Here is a 13067-nt window from a genome sequence, read left to right as displayed (position 1 = left end):
TACAGAAGCTGAGGATCCTCTGTGATGTCATTAACCATATGTGGTCATGACCATATTTGAGGAATGATGTACTGTGGGATGTCCAGGTGTTTGTTTACATTCAGCAACAGAGGATCCTTGGTTAAGTCGTTGACCACATTTGGTCATGGCCATATTTGGTCAATGACATCTCCTGGGGTCCCAGGCTGTTTTTGGTGACCCTATTAACCAAATATATTCATGATCATAATCGGTGAGCAACGTATTATGAGGTTCCTGGCTGTTGGTTTACATTCAGAAGCCGAGGATCCTTGGTGATGTCTTTGACCATATTTGGTCAACACCATAATGGGTCAATGACACCTCCTGGGCCCCCCAGCTGTTTTCTTGCATACAGTAGACGAGGATCCTTGGTGATGTCATTGACCATATTAGGTTGTGACCATATTTGGGAAATGATGTACCGCGGGATCCCCAGGTGTTTGTTTACATTCAGCAACAGAGGATCCTTGGTTAAGTCGTTGACCACAATTGGTCAATGACATCTCCTGGGGTCTCAGGCTGTTTTTGGTGACACCATTAACCAAATATATTCATGATCATAATTGGTGAATAACGTATTCTGAGGTGCCTGGCTGTTGGTTTACATTCAGCAGCTGAGGATCCTTGGTGACGTCTTTGACCATATTTGGTCATAAACATATTTAGTCAATGACACCTGCTGGGGTCCCTGACCAATTTGTCTGCATACAGGAGCCAGGGATCCTTGATGATGACCATATTTAATCAATGGCACCTCCTGGGCCCACCAGCTGTTTTCCATGACGCCATTACCCAAATATAATCATGATTGGTGAACGACGTATAATAAGTTCCCCAGCTCTTTGTTTACATTCAGCAGCCCGAGGATCCTTGGTGATGTCATTGACCATATTAGGTCGTGTCCATATGGGGGTCAATGGCATTTCCCAGAATCCCCAGCGGCTGCTTTCCATACAGCGGATGACTGAAGGGGCAAACGGGACAATTTTGGCTGGTCAACCAACATTGAATGGGCGGGCTCCGGGGTGGAAGCCACACCCCCCCCACCCGAATCTCATCCCCGGACTCGCCGCCTTTAAGAATTCTTTCATTTTTTAAAAAAAAGTTACAATTTGGTGACTATAAATAAAGATTGTGGGGCGCTCCCCCCTCCCCCTCCCCCTTCCCCCCCCCCGTCCCGCACCCCCCAGCAGCTGCTCATCCCCGGAGTAAATATATATATATAGACCCGTTGTGGCAGCACCTGCCCCATCCACAGTGCAGATGTCAGGTGATGGGGCCTCAGTGGTGGCGAGCTGCCCCCCCCGCGCGCGGCCCCCCCCTCAGCCCCGCGCCGCGCATCCCCAGGACAGGTGCTGAGATGTCAGACTAACAGCTCAAAACTTCACACCTTACAAAGTGTTAACCACACAGAGAAGACATGAAAACCATCCTCACCGCAGACGTTGATACGTACAGAATAAGGACAGATACCGAGAATTACACAAGAGAAGTAGTACTGTGCAGAGTCCATACATACAGAATAAGAGGAGATACCGAGAATTACACCCGACATACAGGACAGGGGAAGTAGTACTGTGCAGAGTCCATACATACAGAATAAGAGGAGATACCGAGAATTACACCCGACATACAGGACAGGAGAAGTAGTACTGTGCAGAGTCCATACATACAGAATAAGGACAGATACCGAGAATTACACCCGACATACAGGACAGGAGAAGTAGTACTGAGCAGAGTCCATACATACAGAATAAGGACAGATACCGAGAATTACACCCGACATACAGGACAAGAGAAGTAGTACTGTGCAGAGTCCATACATACAGAATAAGGACAGATACCGAGTTTACACCCGACATACAGGACAGGAGAAGTAGTACTGTGCAGAGTCCATACATACAGAATAAGGAGAGATACCGAGAATTACACCCGACATACAGGACAGGAGAAGTAGTACTGTGCAGAGCCCATACATACAGAATAAGAAGAGATACCGAGAATTACACAAGAGAAGTGGTACTGTGCAGAGTCCATACATACAGAATAAGAACAGATACTAAGAATTACACCCAGCACAATACCACTTCTTATTCTGTGTGTATGGACTCTGCACAGTACTACTTCCCTTGTCCTGTATGTCGGGTGTAATTCTCGGTATCTCCTCTTATTCTGTATGTATGGACTCTGCACAGTACTACTTCCCCTGTCCTGTATGTCGGGTGTAATTCTCGGTATCTCCTCTTATTCTGTATGTATGGACTCTGCACAGTACTACTTCCCTTGTCTTGTATGTCGGGTGAAATTCTCGGTATCTCTTCTTATTCTGTATGTATGGGCTCTGCACAGTACCACTTCTCCCGTCCTGTATGTCGGGTGTAATTCTCGGTATCTCCTCTTATTCTGTATGTATGGACTCTGCACAGTACTACTTCTCCTGTCCTGTATGTCGGGTGTAATTCTCGGTATCTCCTCTTATTCTGTATGTATGGACTCTGCACAGTACTACTTCTCCTGTCCTGTATGTCGGGTGTAATTCTCAGTATCTCTGCTTATTCTGTATGTATGGACTCTGCACAGTACTACTTCTCTTGTCCTGTATGTCGGGTGTAATTCTCGGTATCTCCTCTTATTCTGTATGTATGGACTCTGCACAGTACCACTTCTCCTGTCCTGTATGTCGGGTGTAATTCTCGGTATCTCCTCTTATTCTGTATGTATGGACTCTGCACAGTACTACTTCTCCTGTCCTGTATGTCGGGTGTAATTCTCAGTATCTCTGCTTATTCTGTATGTATGGACTCTGCACAGTACTACTTCTCCTGTCCTGTATGTCGGGTGTAATTCTCGGTATCTCCTCTTATTCTGTATGTATGGACTCTGCACAGTACTACTTCTCCTGTCCTGTATGTCGGGTGTAATTCTCGGTATCTCCTCTTATTCTGTATGTATGGACTCTGCACAGTACTACTTCCCTTGTCCTGTATGTCGGGTGTAATTCTCGGTATCTGTCCTTATTCTGTATGTATGGACTCTGCACAGTACCACTTCTCCTGTCCTGTATGTCGGGTGTAATTCTCGGTATCTCCTCTTATTCTGTATGTATGGACTCTGCACAGTACTACTTCTCCTGTCCTGTATGTCGGGTGTAATTCTCGGTATCTCCTCTTATCCTGTATGTATGGACTCTGCACAGTACTACTTCTCCTGTCCAGTATGTCGGGTGTAATTCTCGGTATCTGTCCTTATTCTCTATGTATGGACTCTGCACAGTACTACTTCCCTTATCCTGTATGTCGGGTGTAATTCTCGGTATCAGTCCTTGCTCTGGACTCTCGTAGCGCCCCCCCTCCCCCGCGCGGTGTGCAGGGCGCCCTCTTCCTGCGGTCGGAAGGGAGAGTGATTGAGGGCAGGAGATGGAGTTGGCAGTTATTGTGGTCGCCTCGGAGGCGCTCCTCGCAGCTCGGACAGGTTACTCGGCTCGGGGCTCCTCTGCGTCCAGAAGATTACTCAACCCGCCTCACCTCCACTGGTGACACTTCCTCTGAGCCCACCACACGGCCCCCCGGACACCCACCTCACCTGCGTTGCGTAAAACCTGAGTCAATCTCTCGGGGGGGGAGATCGCTGATAAGCGGCCGCCTGACCCGCGTTTCACCCGTTCCCCGCCCGGCTCTGCAACGACCACCAACCAGAAGAAGAGCCCTTCGAGGGACCCTCCACCCGGGACTGGCATTCAGGTCATTTCTGTCATCACGAGAGGTTCCCACCATCCCTGCTGGACTCCTTTATTACTTTGTATATACAATAAAATGTGCAGCATGAGGAGTGAGACGACACCAAGAGGAACGGGACTTATGGCAGGGAGATCCTCCTGCTGGAGGGCCCATCATAGTCCTGAGATGTAACATGTGGGTGGAGTGCCGGGCTGCCAAGACAAGCTGACTATGAATGGCCGAGGGGAACAAGCTGACTATGAATGGCAGAGGGGAACAAGCTGACTATGAATGGCCGAGGGGGACAAGCTGACCATGAATGGCCGAGGGGGACAAGCTGACCATGAATGGCTGAGGGGGACAAGTGGCCATGGGGGACAAGCTGACCATGAATGGCCGAGGGGGACAAGCTGACCATGAATGGCCGAGGGGGACAAGCTGACCATGAATGGCTGAGGGGGACAAGTGGCCATGGGGGACAAGCTGACCATGAATGGCCGAGGGGAACAAGCTGACTATGAATGGCCGAGGGGGACAAGCTGACCATGAATGGCCGAGGGGGACAAGCTGACTATGAATGGCCATGGGGGACAAGCTGACTATGAATGGCCGAGGGGGACAAGCTGACTATGAATGGCCGAGGGGGACAAGCTGACTATGAATGGCTGAGGGGGACAAGCTGACCATGAATGGCCATGGGGGACAAGCTGACCATGAATGGCCGAGGGGGACAAGCTGACCATGAATGGCCGAGGGGGACAAGCTGACCATGAATGACCGAGGGGGACAAGCTGACTATGAATGACCGAGGGGGACAAGCTGACTATGAATGGTCGAGGGGAACAAGCTGACCATGAATGGCCGAGGGGGACAAGCTGACTATGAATGGCCGAGGGGAACAAGCTGACCATGAATGGCCATGGGGGACAAGCTGACCATGAATGGCCGAGGGGAACAAGCTGACCATGAATGGCCGAGGGGGACAAGCTGACCATGAATGGCCGAGGGGGACAAGCTGACTATGAATGGCCGAGGGGGACAAGCTGTGTATGAATGGCCGAGGGGGACAAGCTGATTATGAATGGCCGAGGGGGACAAGCTGACTATGAATGGTCATGGGGGACAAGCTGACCTTGAATGGCCGAGGGGGACAAGCTGACCATGAATGGCCGAGGGGGACAAGCTGACTATGAATGACCGAGGGGGACAAGCTGACTATAAATGGCCGAGGGGGACAAGCTGACTATGAATGGCCGAGGGGGACAAGCTGACTATGGATGGCCGAGGGGAACAAGCTGACTGTAAATGGCTGGGGGGGACAAGCTGTTTATGAATGGCCGAGGGGGACAAGCTGACTATGAATGGCCGAGGGGGACAAGCTGACCATGAATGGCAGAGGGGGACAAGCTGACTATGAATGGCCGAGGGGGACAAGCTGACTATGAATGGCCATGGGGGACAAGCTGACCATGAATGGCAGAGGGGAACAAGCTGACTATGAATGGCCGAGGGGAACAAGCTGACTATGAATGGCCGAGGGGGACAAGCTGTCTATGAATGGCCGAGGGGAACAAGCTGACCATGAATGGCCATGGGGGACAAGCTGACTATGAATGGCCATGGGGGACAAGCTGACTATGAATGGCCATGGGGGACAAGCTGACTATGAATGGCCATGGGAGACAAGCTAGCCATGTATCCTCTATGTACTGTATATATACTCAGTGTATCCTCTATGTATCCTGTCATTTTAATAATGCTTAAAGTGAAACAATAAAAAAGTGAAATATTCCTTTAATTTTCGTACCGGGGGGGGGTGTCTATAGTATGCCTGTAAAGTAGCGCTTGTTTCCTGTGATAAAAGTCATTGAAAAAAATGGCATGGGTTCCCCCCCAGTCCATTACCCGGCCCTTTGGATCTGGTATGAATATTAAGGGGAACCCCAAATCAAAATGGAAAAAAAATGGCGTGGGGGTCCCCCCAAATTCCATACTAGGCCCTTCAGGTCTGGTTTGGATATTAAGCGGAACCCTGCGCCAAAAAAAAAGATGCGTGGGGGGTCCCCCCAAAAATCCATACCAGGCCCTTCAGGTCTTGTATAAATTTTAAGGGTAACCCTGCACCAAAATAAGAAAAAAATGGTGTAGAGGTCCCCCCAAAATTCCATACCAGGCTCTTGAGGTCTGGTATGGATTTTAAGGGGAACCCTGTGCCAAATTAAAAAAAATTGCGTGGGGGTCCCCCCAAGAATCCATACCAGACCCTTCAGGTCATGTATGGATTTTAAGGGGAACCCTGTGCCAAAATTAAAAAAAAGGCATAGGGGTCCCCCCAAAAATCCATACCAGGCCCTTCGGGAGGGGGGTCCCTATAGTATGCCTGTAAAGTAGCGCTTGTTTCCTGTGATTAAAGCCATTGAAAAAAACAGCATGGGTCCCCCCCCCCCAGTCCATTACCAGGCCCTTTGGATCTGGTATGAATATTAAGGGGAACCCCAAACCAAAATAAAAAAAATCGCATGGGGGTTCCCCCAAATTGCATGCCAGGCCCTTTGGGTCTGGTATGGATTTAAGGGGAACCCTGCGCCAAAATAAAAAAAATTGCATGGGGGTTCCCCCAAATTCCATACTAGGCCTTTCAGGACTGGTAATGATTTTAAGGAGAACCCTGTGCCAAAATAAAAAAAATGGCGTAGGGGTCCCCCCAAAAGTCCATACCAGGTCCTTCAGGTCTGGTATGGATTTTAAGGGGAACCCTCAACCAATTTGTTTTAAATATGCGTGGGGGTGCCCCCAAATTCCATACCAGGCCCTTCAGGACTGGTAATGATTTCAAGGAGAACCCTGTGGCAAAAAAAAAAAAAAGGCGTAGGGGTCCCCCCAAAAAACCATACCAGGTCCTTCGGGGGGGGTCTATAGTATGCCTGTAAAGTAGCGCTTGTTTCCTGTGATAAAAGCCATTGAAAAAAACAGCATGGGTTCCCCCAGTAAGGTGAACCGCAAACCAAAATAAAAAAATTGCATGGGGGTTCCCCCAAATTCCATACCAGGCCCTTCTGGTCTGGTATGGATTTTAAGGGGAACCCTGCACCAAAATAAAAAAAAATGGTGTAGGGGTCCCCTCAAAAACCCATACCAGGTCCTTCATGTCTGGTATGGAATGTAAGGGGAACCCCGAACCAATTTTGTTTTAAAAAAATGTGTGGGGGTCCCCCCAAGTTCCATACCAGGCCCTTCAGGTCTGGTATTGATTTTAAGGGGAACCCTGCGCCAGAATGAAAAAAAAATGGCGTAGGGGTCCCCCAAAAGATCCGTACCAGACCCTTATCTGAGCACGCAACCTGGCAGGCCGCAGGAAAAGAGGGGTGGGACGAGAGAGTGCCCCCACCCCCTCCTGAACCATACCAGGCCACATGCCCGCAACATGGGGAGGATGCTTTGGGGTCTGACCCCCCCCCCCCCCAAAGCCCCTTGTCCCCATGTTAATGGGGACAAGGGCCTCATCCCCACAACCCTTGCCCGGTGGTTGTGGGGGTCGGCGGGCGGGGGGGGGCTTATACTCTAAATTTAGCGCGGTCACCGGATTTCCCACGCAGAGTTCCGCCTCGCAATCCAATCGGAGATGATTGAACCCGGCCCAGCTGGCAATCACGGCGCCTTCCCGGGAACCTTATCTTCTCCATCGAGCAATTAATTAAAAGTTCACTTGGATCTCTCGCTGTTCTGGCTGCTTCTGTTAATTGAGATTCTTGTAACTGATCTCCAATATCAGCGAGAACACAAAACCCGATCCGCCGCGTCACCGGATCCCCCGTCGCCGATCGCTCCCCGACAAACCCAACACCGCGACAAAGCCAGCCGGCTGTCCAAACCGCGGTGGGTACCCTGATATATAAGATATATATAAGATACAGGCGTGACATCACCGCTCTCTAGTAGAGCTGGGCGATTTTTTCCCCCGAATTTACGATTCGAATCACGTTTTTTTATTCTTGATTGACACCCCGCTGATCCTGAGGAGCGGCCGCAACCTCGCCTAAAAACTCCTGCCCGCAGCTCCTCCGGAACATCGCGATGTCAGCGCCGGTCCTGGGGAAAAAAAATCGATTTAGTCAAAATCTGAATCGATTTGACCTTTTTTTTTTTTGCCATTATGGGCGTGGTGGGCCCCCCGTGTCTAAGTTTTACTTAGGGCCTCACAAAGCCTAGAGCCGCCTCTGCTCCAGATATAAGATATATTATACAGGAGTGACATCACCGCCCTCCAGATATAAGAGGGGGGAGTTTATCATGTATGTTGGGGAGGAGGGGTCAGTAGTAGATCTGTCCGGTGGCACACACGCTGGTGGAAGCGGCGCACAAGCGGCGTTATCTCGGCCGCCATCTCTCTCTCTCTCTTTTGTCCGTGTGAAGCGCGATGGAAAATGAAGTTGGGTTCTCTCGTCTCTCACCACCACAGACGCAGTCACACGACAGAGGAGGGAAACCACAGCCCCCTCCCCCCCCTCTACTTCTCAGACTCACATCACCACTTTCCCCCTTTCTAAGCACAATCGTGTCCCCAGGAAACCCTTCTGGGGGGAGGGAGGGGGGGTCACCGGCGCTTCCCAGACTACAGACGCTAAAAATGGCACCGTCACTCTTACCGGCATTAAAGGGGCACTCCGCCCGCCCAGCCAGGCTCAAAATAGCGACAAATGAAGCCTACTTGTGTTTTACCTTCCCAGGTTCCTCCGACTTCAAGGGGGACCCCAAATTCAAACCTAGCACCAGACTCACACCCTCTAAACCTGACCCTTCACCCCCAAACCAAAAACTGAACCCTAACATTTAACTGGAGACATGACCTTCACAATCTCCCGACGTCTTGACCTTCACCCCGATACTAACCCCTCTACATCATCCTCTACCATAAACCGAACCATAACCTTCACCCCGACCCTACCCCCTCTACATCATCCTTTATCATAAACCCAACCATAACCTTCACCCCAAACACTACCCCCTCTACATCATCCTCTACCATAAACCCAACCATAACCTTCACCCCAAACACTACCCCCTCTACATCATCCTCTACCATAAACCCAACCATAACCTTCACCCCAACACTACCCCCTCTACATCATCCTCTACCATAAACCCAACCATAACCAGCACCCCGACACTACCCCCTCTACATCATCCTCTACCATAAACCCAACCATAACCTTCACCCCAACACTACCCCCCTTTACATCATTTTCCACCATAAACCCAACCATAACCTTCACCCCGACACTACCCCCTCTACATCATCCTCTACCATAAACCCAACCATAACCTTCACTCCGATACTAACCCCTCTACATCATCCTCTACCATAAACCCAACCATAACCTTCACCCCGATACTACCCCCTCTACATCATCCTCCACCATAAACCCAACCATAACCTTCACCCCGATACTACCTCCTCTACATCATCCTCTACCATAAACCCGACCATAACCTTCACCCCAATACTAACCCCTCTACATCATCCTCTACCATAAACCCCAACCATAACCTTCACCCCGATACTAACCCCTCTACATCATCCTCTACCATAAACCCCAACCATAACCTTCACCCCGATACTAACCCCTCTACATCATCCTCTACCATAAACCCCAACCATAACCTTCACCCCGATACTAACCCCTCTACATCATCCTCTACCATAAACCCAACCATAACCTTCACCCCGACACTACCCCCTCTACATCATCCTTTATCATAAACCCAACCATAACCTTCACCCCAGACACTACCCCCTCTACATCATCCTCTACCATAAACCCAACCATAACCTTCACCCCAAACACTACCCCCTCTACATCATCCTCTACCATAAACCCAACCATAACCTTCACCCCAACACTACCCCCTCTACATCATCCTCTACCATAAACCCAACCATAACCAGCACCCCGACACAACCCCCTCTACATCATCCTCTACCATAAACCCAACCATAACCTTCACCCCAACACTACCCCCCTTTACATCATTTTCCACCATAAACCCAACCATAACCTTCACCCCGACACTACCCCCTCTACATCATCCTCTACCATAAACCCAACCATAACCTTCACCCCGATACTAACCCCTCTACATCATCCTCTACCATAAACCCAACCATAACCTTCACCCCGATACTACCTCCTCTACATCATCCTCTACCATAAACCCGACCATAACCTTCACCCCGATACTAACCCCTCTACATCATCCTCTACCATAAACCCCAACCATAACCTTCACCCCGATACTAACCCCTCTACATCATCCTCTACCATAAACCCCAACCATAACCTTCACCCCGATACTAACCCCTCTACATCATCCTCTACCATAAACCCCAACCATAACCTTCACCCCAATACTAACCCCTCTACATCATCCTCTACCATAAACCCCAACCATAACCTTCACCCCAACACTACCCCCTCTACATCATCCTCTACCATAAACCCAACCATAACCTTCACCCCGATACTAACCCCTCTACATCATCCTCTACCATAAACCCAACCATAACCTTCACCCCGACACTAACCCCTTTATAAAATCCTCCACCATAAAATCCAACCATAACCTTCACCCCGAAATGACCCCTCTACATCATCCTCTATCATAAACCTAAACCATAACCTTCACCCCGACACTACCCCCTCTACATCATCCTCTACCATAAACCCAACCATAACCTTCACCCCGATACTACCCCCTCTACATCATCCTCCACCATAATCCCCAACCATAACCTTCACCCCAACACTACCCCCTCTACATCATCCTCTACCATAAACCCAACCATAACCTTCACCCCGACACTACCCCCTCTACATCATTCTCCACCATAAACCCAACCATAACCTTCACCCCTTCACCCCCCACAGATAGAAAGGGGTGCAGAGGGGAGCAGTATAGGAAGGGGAGCAGTAGATGATGGGGTGCGGAGTGGTATACAAGGGGTGCAGAGGGGAGTGGTATAGAAAGGGGTGCAGAGGGGAGTGGTATACAAGGGGTGCAGAGAGGAACAGTATAGAAAGGGGTGCAGAGATGAGTGGTAGACAGTGGGGAGCAGTATAGGAAGGGGAGCAGTAGATGATGGGTTGCGGAGTGGTATAGAAAGGGGTGCAGAGGGGAGCGGTATAGAAAGGGGTGCAGAGGGGAGCGGTATAGAAAGGGGTGCAGAGGTGCGTAGTAGACAAGGGGGTGCAGATGGGAGCAGTATAGAAAGGGGTGCAGAGGTGAGCGGTAGACAGTGGGGTGCAGAGGTGAGCAGTAGATGATGGGGTTCAGAGGGAAGCAGTATTGAAAGGGGTGCAGATGTGAGTGGTAGACAGTGAGGTGCAGTATAGAAAGGGGCGCTGTCAGTACTAGGATCCCTTTAGGACCCAGCACAACTCAACTGACACTGCCCTTGCCTGGGAAACAATGATTGGCCAGCTTACCTTTAAATCACCTGTATCATCCTCCAATCAGTGCTTGTGATAGAGTGTCACTGTTTGATCAGCTGAGAGCTGCTCTGTGTTCTTTGTGTAAGACCCAGCATGCTCGCTTCTGATTGGGTACCGTTTGGACTCTGATCTACCTGTGTATGACTCGGCTTGCCTAGACTACCCTTTATCTGCAGCGGTGAACTACAAGTCCCAGCTGACCTGCTCATGGTATGTGCTCTTGTTCTTTGCATAATCAGCACACCTGAACTGTTACCTGTTATCTGCTCCTAGCCTGACAGGTGCAGAGGTGAGGGGTAGACAGTGGGGTGCAGAGGGGAGCAGTATGGAAAGGGGTGCAGAGATGAGTGGTAGACAGTGGGGTGCAGAAGGGAGTGGTATACAAGGGGTCGCTGAGGGGAGCACTGAGCAGTATAGAAAGGGGTGCAGAGATGAATGGTAGACAGAGGGGAGCAGTAGATGATGGGGTGCAGAGGGGAGCAGTATAGAAAGGGGTGCAGAGATGAGTGGTAGACAGTGGGGAGCAGTATAGGAAGGGGAGCAGTAGATGATGGGGTGCAGAGGGGAGCAGTAGATGACGGGGTGCGGAGCGGTATACAAGGGGTGCAGAGGGGTGCAGTAGATGATGGGGTGCAGTAGATGACGGGGTGCAGAGGGGTGCAGTAGATGACGGGGTGCAGTAGATGACGGGGTGCAGAGGGACGCAGTAGATGACGGGGTGCAGTAGATGGCGGGTGCAGTAGATGACGGGGTGCAGAGGGGAGCAGTAGATGATGAGGAGCAGTAGATGATGGGGTGAGGAGCAGTATACAAGGGGTGTAGAGGGGTGCAGTAGATGACGGGGTGCAGTAGATGACGGGGTGCAGTAGATGACGGGGTGCAGTAGATGACGGGGTGCAGTAGATGACGGGTGAAGTAGATGACGGGGTGCAGAGGGGAGCAGTAGATGACGAGGAGCAGTAGATGATGGGGTGAGGAGCAGTATACAAGGGGTGCAGAGGGAAGCAGTAGATGATGGGGTGCGGAGCAGTATACAAGGGGTGCAGAGGGAAGCAGTAGATGATGGGGTGCGGAGCAGTATACAAGGGGTGCAGAGGGAAGCAGTAGATGATGGGGTGCAGAGCAGTATACAAGGGGTGCAGAGGGGAGCAGTACATGACGGGGTGCAGAGGGGTGCAGTATATGACGGGGTGAGGAGCAGTATACAAGGGGTGCAGAGGGGAGCAATAGATGATGGGGTGCTGTAGAGAACAAGGAAAGTGGGTTGAAAGGTAGATGGCGGGGGTGCGGAGGGGAGCGGTATAGAAAGGGGTGCAGAGGAGAGCGGTATAGAAAGGGGTGCAGAGGGGAGCGGTATAGAAAGGGGTGCGGAGGGGAGCGGTATAGAAAGGGGTGCAGAGGGGAGCGGTATAGGAAGGGGTGCGGAGGGGAGCGGTATAGGAAGGGGTGCGGAGGGGAGCGGTAGAGAAAGGGGTGCAGAGGGGGAGCGGTAGAGAAAGGGGTGCAGAGGGGGAGCGGTAGAGAAAGGGGTGCGGAGGGGAGCGGTATAGAAAGGGGTGCGGAGGGGAGCGGTATAGAAAGGGGTGCGGAGGGGAGCGGTATAGAAAGGGGTGCGGAGGGGAGCGGTATAGAAAGGGGTGCGGAGGGGAGCGGTATAGAAAGGGGTGCGGAGGGGAGCGGTATAGAAAGGGGTGCGGAGGGGAGCGGTATAGAAAGGGGTGCGGAGGGGAGCGGTATAGAAAGGGGTGCGGAGGGGAGCGGTATAGAAAGGGGTGCGGAGGGGAGCGGTATAGAAAGGGGTGCAGAGGGGAGCGGTATAGAAAGGGGTGCGGAGGCAATC

This window comes from Rana temporaria, chromosome 13, assembly GCF_905171775.1.
Source record: "Rana temporaria chromosome 13, aRanTem1.1, whole genome shotgun sequence".
Taxonomy (NCBI): Eukaryota; Metazoa; Chordata; class Amphibia; order Anura; family Ranidae; genus Rana; species Rana temporaria.
Note: the sequence above shows the minus strand (reverse complement) of the source record.